A 7,110-nucleotide genomic window follows, 5' to 3' on the forward strand; every position below is an offset into this window, starting at 1 on the left:
CTTTCACCCAAACATCTAAAGAATCTGAAATGGGGGGATTCCCTAGCTGTCCAGTGGTTAGAACTCCATACTCTCACTCCAAGTACCCAGGTTTGATCCCTGGTTGGGAACTAAATCCCATAAGATGACCAGCCCTCCCTAAAAAGAGAATCTGAAATGGTTCCTCTACCAGAAAACCTCTGTGTCTAGAGAAGGTGGAGACAGCTTGCTTTGATTACACATAATATCAAATTAAAACTCCCATAGAATCCTTTCCTGATTTTTTTTGCCATGAACTGTGAATGAAGGCACTATCAATCCCGTCAGGGGATTGTCAAAGCCCCATTACTGTCTTTGTTTTATCCTCCTCTTCCAGCTGTCTTTGTTTCATTTCTGCTGGTCTCATCTCCTATCTAAACAAGCTAGTAATGTGCCCTCAGCTCCCTGGCAAACTGGCACAGTCCTAAGTGTAGGAATTTCTTTGATCATTCTGCTTGTCTGGCATGCAGCACTGATGAGAAGAACCAACTGAAGTTCCTTGGGTGGATAAGTTAACATATCATCCGGATATGTTAGTCCGGATGATACTGGACAATGAGATTCACAGTGACAGTGAATCTCATTTTATGTGTCCTCCCAACTAAGTTCTGTTCATCAAGTCTTTCTTCTCACACTCCCTGCCCTGCCCAGTCATCCCGGTTACTCAGGACTTCTCTCCAGGAAGCAAGGTCTTGAGCTGAACAGATTTTTAACCCCATCTGTGCCTCAGAGGAGGAGTTCCCTCCACTGCGACAATTTGATCCCCTTGAACTGTACAACTTCCTGCTCCTCCCCAGGCCCTGCCTAAGGGGACCACGTCATCTTCCATTCTCATGCCTCTCCTGGCCTCTACAGCCCTCTTCTCTGAGTTCAGATATTCTGTTACCTGCCCATAGCTGGAAGAACAACAGGTCACATACCCAGCCCCTGCCCAGCCCCAGAGATACTATAAAGACCTTCTTCGAAAGAGAAAGTAAGAGGTGACACTCTGTGAAGGGATCCTAAGGCACCAGGCATTCAGTCTGCAGCCCCAGGTGCCCCCTACTGGTATTTTTCCTTAGGTTGAGGACCTATTCTTTGGAGACCCAAACTCCCAGCACTCCAGCCTCAGATCTCCACCTTGAGATTCTTCAGAAAGAAGAATCTCAGAATTTTTTCTTTCCATTCTAGGCCTAATCACATCTGGGATTCAGGAAACCTCCTTTCCAGGCGTGGCAGTCAGAGTATCTCAAGATGACGGAAAAAGTGTCTTCCCTTGACTGCTGGCTGTTGTTTCATCTTCTACTACTTTTAGGAAATGGTGAGTGATATAATCTTGAAGTCTGAATAGGGTTTGGGGAAAATGTTGTCCAGTCCTGGCACGCACACTCTGCCTGTTAGCTCTCATTCTCATTAAAGAAGTAAGGACAGATATTTTGCTTTATTCTCTTCCATCCAACCTAGCCTTTGCTGTCTATTCTGTTCTCAGTAACAACTCTTCTGCCCAGAAGTCTGGCCTGTTTCCTCTGTAATAAATCAACCCTAAGGACAGATGCATTGGAGTTGGAAGGTATCTTAATGTCTGACCACCCGCAGTAGGCAGGAACCCATTTCCAACATTCCTGACAGTGGTCACCTAGTCTCTAATTAAGCTTGTACGTGTTCCACACTCACACAGATTGGAGTCTTTCTAGAATTTGCCCCATCATGACTTGGACTCATTTGTTTATGCCCCTGAACAAAACAAATCTATTCCCTCTTCATAGGTCAACTTCTCATCTCAATTTCTTACTTAGCTTCTCTCTCTCTCTCTCTCCCTCTCTCTCTCTCTTTTGCATTTGCAGGATTTTAGTTCCCTGACCACAGTTTGAACCCACGCCCTTGGCACTGAAAGCACAGAGTCCTAAGCACTGGATTGCCAGGAAATTCCTCTTTTTTCTCTTGACCCTAATCATAACCCTAATCGGAGGCATTAACAAGGAATTTTTGGACTCTTCCTCTAAATCTAAATTTGTGATATTTATGTTAGTCCAGATGATACTATGAAAGGAATAAGTAACGGGAAGAAAACCACATCCTAGCAGGAGAACAGAACCATAGATGAGGTGAGGGTATATAGGCAGCTGGGAGGCCAAGAGCTTGGTTGTTGTTGGGATGGAAAATCAGAACAGGGCAGGAAAGAGACATGAAATAGAGGGGAAAAGCACAAGCCTCATCTTGATGCTCACTCACTAAGTAAGGAAGTTGGGTCCCTTCCCAGAATCCTGGGCGATCTTATCATTTCGGGCTACCTGCAGCAAGTTCTATGCCAGGCCAGGCCAAGTGTCAGGGTCACTTGGGGTCCCGAACCTGGCAACTCCCAAACTTTTGTGTGCATACGAATTACCTGATAGTAGTGAGAATACACACTATTTCCCCTCCCAAGTCTCCCCTTGATTATTCCTCCCCTGGAAGACAGGTATAATTCTGTTTGGAGTAGCTCAATATATACACGTGTATATACACGTGGACCCTTCAACTAGCTCTTTTGTGTTCTTTATCTGAAGAGTATCATGAATAGTTAGAGAAGGAATAATACCTGTGACCCCACGTCATGTGACTTCCCAGATCACGTGACCTAGGATGTAGACTACACAGGTTAAGGGCTGGAGCTAGTGTCAGTCAGCCTTGGTTTAACTTCCTGCTCCATGACCCGCTAGCTGTCTAGCCTGGGACCAGGCTTAACTTCTCTGAACCTCAGTTTCTCTATCTATAAAATGAGAGTGCTGAAAGTTCCTATCTCATGGTGGTATTGTGAGTATTTGAAGTACTAGTTCATATGTGGCACTTAGCACAACACCTGGAGCATTGTCATTATTCAATAGATGATAGTTATTATTGCCATTGACCGTGTGACTGAGCACGTGTGCACGTGCGTGCACACACACACACACACACACACACACATTATTGCCATTGGTGGTAGTAGTATTTGCAGAATCAAACAAAACTTCCAGTGGGACTAACCAGCCATCCTTTATTAATAAGCTGTAACGTCCACTGCTAACACTACAACCACCTCCCTTGGATCGGCCACACCATCCAGTGGAACTGACACAACCGCTACCATCTCCAGCGTCACCAGCTCAAGTACTGCTCCACCAAGGGAAGAGGAAAAGCCTAGCGGACACCTGAGGCCGGGGGAGGTCGTCCTAGTTACTCTGGCCTCGGTTGCCATGGCTGTGATTCTCCTCACTGGGCTTCTCTTCTATTTCGTGAGTGTCTGATATGCAAGAAACCCCTTTTTTTTCTGAGGCAAAGAGAGCAGGGAAGTCAAGGAGGAACTAGGCAAGAGACAGCAGGGTGACTGCGGGAGTAATGGGATAAGAAAATCAGGAAAGACAGAAACAGCAGGTTAGAGTCAGCAAGAGAGGGTCACAAAGCCAAGACATTCAGAGGAAAGTGATGAGGGGAAGATGGGAGCCAAAGAGATAGGAGGAGGGGGCGAGCACTGGAGGAGGGGGACAACACTCTGAAACTGCTCAGCTTCTTGTCTTCTAGAGAAACTCTCCAAGCCTAAGAAACCTCTTCAACGTAGATCTCTTGCCGCCCCCACTGCTATGCCCTCACGGCTGTTATGAAGTCCCAGAAGGGTCCAGGGTGACCGTAACTGACTTCAGAGGAGAGCTGTCTTCTCCTGCAGCCAGAGGGCTGACGGGGAGACAAGCATGGCCCTGAGCGTCCCTGAAGGCAGAAGCAACACAGTCCTCAGGGGCAGAGAGGCTGCTGACCTGGATTGAGAGGTTAAGTGCCCCCCATTCCTGCTCCTCCCAACTTTTCTTCAGCCTCCTTCCCAGCTTGATTCTTCCAACAAAAGGAGGCTATAGTTGTAACTGAATTGTTGAATAAATGCATCTAATATATGTGGAACCAGACACTGTGGGTGTGTGTTTATACATTGCTGTGAATAAAGGTTCCTAATGACCCTTCTTGCCTATGTTCTCCCAGCTCTCGAATCCCTAGGGTGAAATCCAGACTGTGTATTTATCCCCTTTTCTTCCCCATTCCCTGAAGGTCTCCAGGCTGATGGAAGAATGGAATCAGGAAAGGGTGGGGGGAGAAACTGCTGGGCTTCACAGGTTTGTGTTGCACAATCAGAAAACAGTTGCTGTGCGAGTTCAGAGCACAAGTTCACAGATAGGGAAGCAGAGAAGGTGTTGCTAACAGGGCTGCCCCCAGAGGTGGCACATTGCCTGGTTCCCTGGCCACACAGGCCTGCTCTTCACTGGAAAGACAGGTGTGAGTCGGCACCTGTCTCAGCTGCGGGCTCGCAGCCCCAGCAGCCGTCCTGGGCAGAGAAGTGTGATCCCAGTTTCTGCAAGGGTGGGCTCAGCCTCCGCAGCCAGGAGCCAAGTTCTTGGCACTTCCCTCAAAGCCAGATCTCAGAACAGGGCCAAAAAATCCATGTGTCAGCACCCAATGATGCTGAAAGCCAAGGCCTCGTTAAGGATTCTGGTGCAACTTGCTCATCACACACATTCGCTGACCCTTCCTCATGCCAATGAATCACTCACCTTTGTCTCATGTTTTCACTTGGCTTTTGCTGTGGTTCTCAAAGTCTGGACCTTTGCCAGAGCCTTCTTAACAGGAAGACACAAACTGACAGTTCCTAGGGAGGAAAGTAGGGGATATATTGGGAGACAAGGATTGACATAAATACACTACTATATATATATAAATAGATAACTAATAGCAGCCTACTGTATAGCACAGGAAACTCTTCTCAATACTCTGTAAGGACATGACCTATATGGAAAAAGATCTAAAAAAGAGTGGTATATGTATATGTATACCTGATACACCTTGCTGAACAGCAGAAACAAATGCAACATTGTAAATCAGCTATAATCTAATAAAAAATAAAAAAGCTTTAGGATATCCTATAAAATGATGATACTCTTTAAAAGTGTCAACATCATGAAAGACAAAGACAGAGGAACTGTCGCAGATTAGAAGAGACTAAGGAGACCTATAAATAAATGCCATGTGGATTCTGGATTGGATCCTGGAACAGAAAGATGACATCAGTGGAAAAACACGTGAAATCTGAATCAGTTCTGTAATTTAGTGAGTAGTGTTGGACCAACATTAATTTCTTAGTTTCTATCATTGTATTTGTTGTTCAGTCACCAAGTCTTGTCCGACTCTTTTTGACCCCAGAGACTGCAACACCCCAGGCTTTCTCTGTCCTTCCCCAACTCCTGGAGTTGGCTCAAACTTATGCCCATTGAGTTGGTGATGCCATTCAACCATCTAATCCTCTGTCTCCCACTTCTCTTCCTGCCCTCAATCTTTCCCAGCATCAGGGTCTTTTCCAGTGAGTCAGCTCTTTGCACCAGTGGCCAAAGCACTGGAGCTTCTTCAGCTTCAGCATCAGTCCTTCCAATGATGAATATTCAGGATTGATTTCCTTTAGGATTGACAGTTTGATTTCCTTGCAAGAACTCTCAAGAGTCTTCTCCAGCACCACAGTTAAAAAGCATCAGTTCTTTGGTGCTCAGCCTTCTTTATGGTCCAACTCTCACATCTGTACATGACTACTGAGAAAACCATATCTTTGACTATTAGGACCTTTAATTGGCAAATGATGTCTCTGCTTTTTAATACACTGTCTAGACTTGCCACAGCCTTTCTTCCAAGGAGCAAGCATCTTTTAATTTCAAATTTCTCATTACTATTTTTGCAACTCTCCTGTAAGTCTAAAATTATTTCAAAATTTAAAAAATTTAAAGCACAAAGCCTCACAGATCTATACATGAAAAAATGTGGGTCTTACTAAATGCAAATAGTACCCCTTGACTTAAAAAATAAGTCAAGAGGTACAAACTCTGGGAGTTGGTGATGGACAGGGAAGCCTGGGCTGTTGCAGTCCATGGGGTCGCAAAAAGTTGGACACAACTGAGCAACTAAACTGAACTGACTCCTTATGACAGTCCTTTAAAATATATTCATTAGTTATAGTTAACATATAGGAATACTTCCTTAGTTCATCTAAATAGTATTCTCTTTGAAAGTATTTAATCCATTCAAATAAAATCAGTAGTTGAAGTAACCAATTAAATTTGGTAAACCGACCATTCATTAAATTGACTTTCACAGACTCAGCTGCCCTCTCAAATGAAACATTTGAGCCCTTTTTGAGGAATCTGAGGAATCCACAGCCCTCCTGTAATCCCCCAGTTCCTCTTCCACTCAAGAGGACACTGGGAAAGAAATAGGCCCCACAAATGTCACGAAACTTGCTGCCTCTGAATGAGGACAGGCAGCTATAGATTTTTGGACAACACTGAACGAGGCAGGGTGGAAGTCAGAAAAGGAAGCAATATGGCCATTCTCATTAAAAGACAACTGGAACTTTCGGAGGTGAGCTAATTTCATCTAGTCACTGAGGAAAGCTTGGTGGACTGAGGGCATTCAAGTAACAGGAGCAAGGAGATGCATCTGCAGGGGGGAGCTGAGCTACTGGAAAGGACTTTTGTGAATAACTGACTGAGAGACGGGGGCAGTTCTTAGAGAGATTGGGTATTGCTCCCCTTCGTCAATGACCCTCCTTTGTGGTGAGGACCAAGCGCTCTCTGAACACCCTCGGGTGTCCTGCTCTCTTCACTCTCCCCTATCCCTCAGGCAGGCCTGCCATTAACCTTCCATGGTCACCCCAACTTTACCACTCCCCTGTGGAAGAGGGAGTCCAAGCCCCTCCCTGAGCACCAACTCTGGTGTCTGTCCAGGGCCCTGCGTCAGAAAGCGATGCCACTCAACTGACAAGCTTAATCCCCTGTTACTGCCCAACTCTGGGCTCTGGGCAGCACCAAGATCTCCTTCTTGCACTTAGGACAGCTCTCTTCCACCCTGCCACTCCTCTGCATCAGATTCTTCTTCCTTTGATTGACAGTAAAAGAGCAGGCTGTTCCTCCCCAAAAGAAGGAAGGAAGACCCAGGCATCCTGGATTCCCTTGGTAGCAGCAGACAGAAACCCCACACCTGCTGTGTGCTTACAGAGAAGGAAGACAGAAAACGTAGAGAGAAGGGAGGAGGAAAAGGCGTCCTGGTCCAGCCCATGTGGATTCTCTCGAG

Source organism: Budorcas taxicolor, chromosome 11, assembly GCF_023091745.1.
Source record: "Budorcas taxicolor isolate Tak-1 chromosome 11, Takin1.1, whole genome shotgun sequence".
NCBI classification, from domain to species: Eukaryota; Metazoa; Chordata; class Mammalia; order Artiodactyla; family Bovidae; genus Budorcas; species Budorcas taxicolor.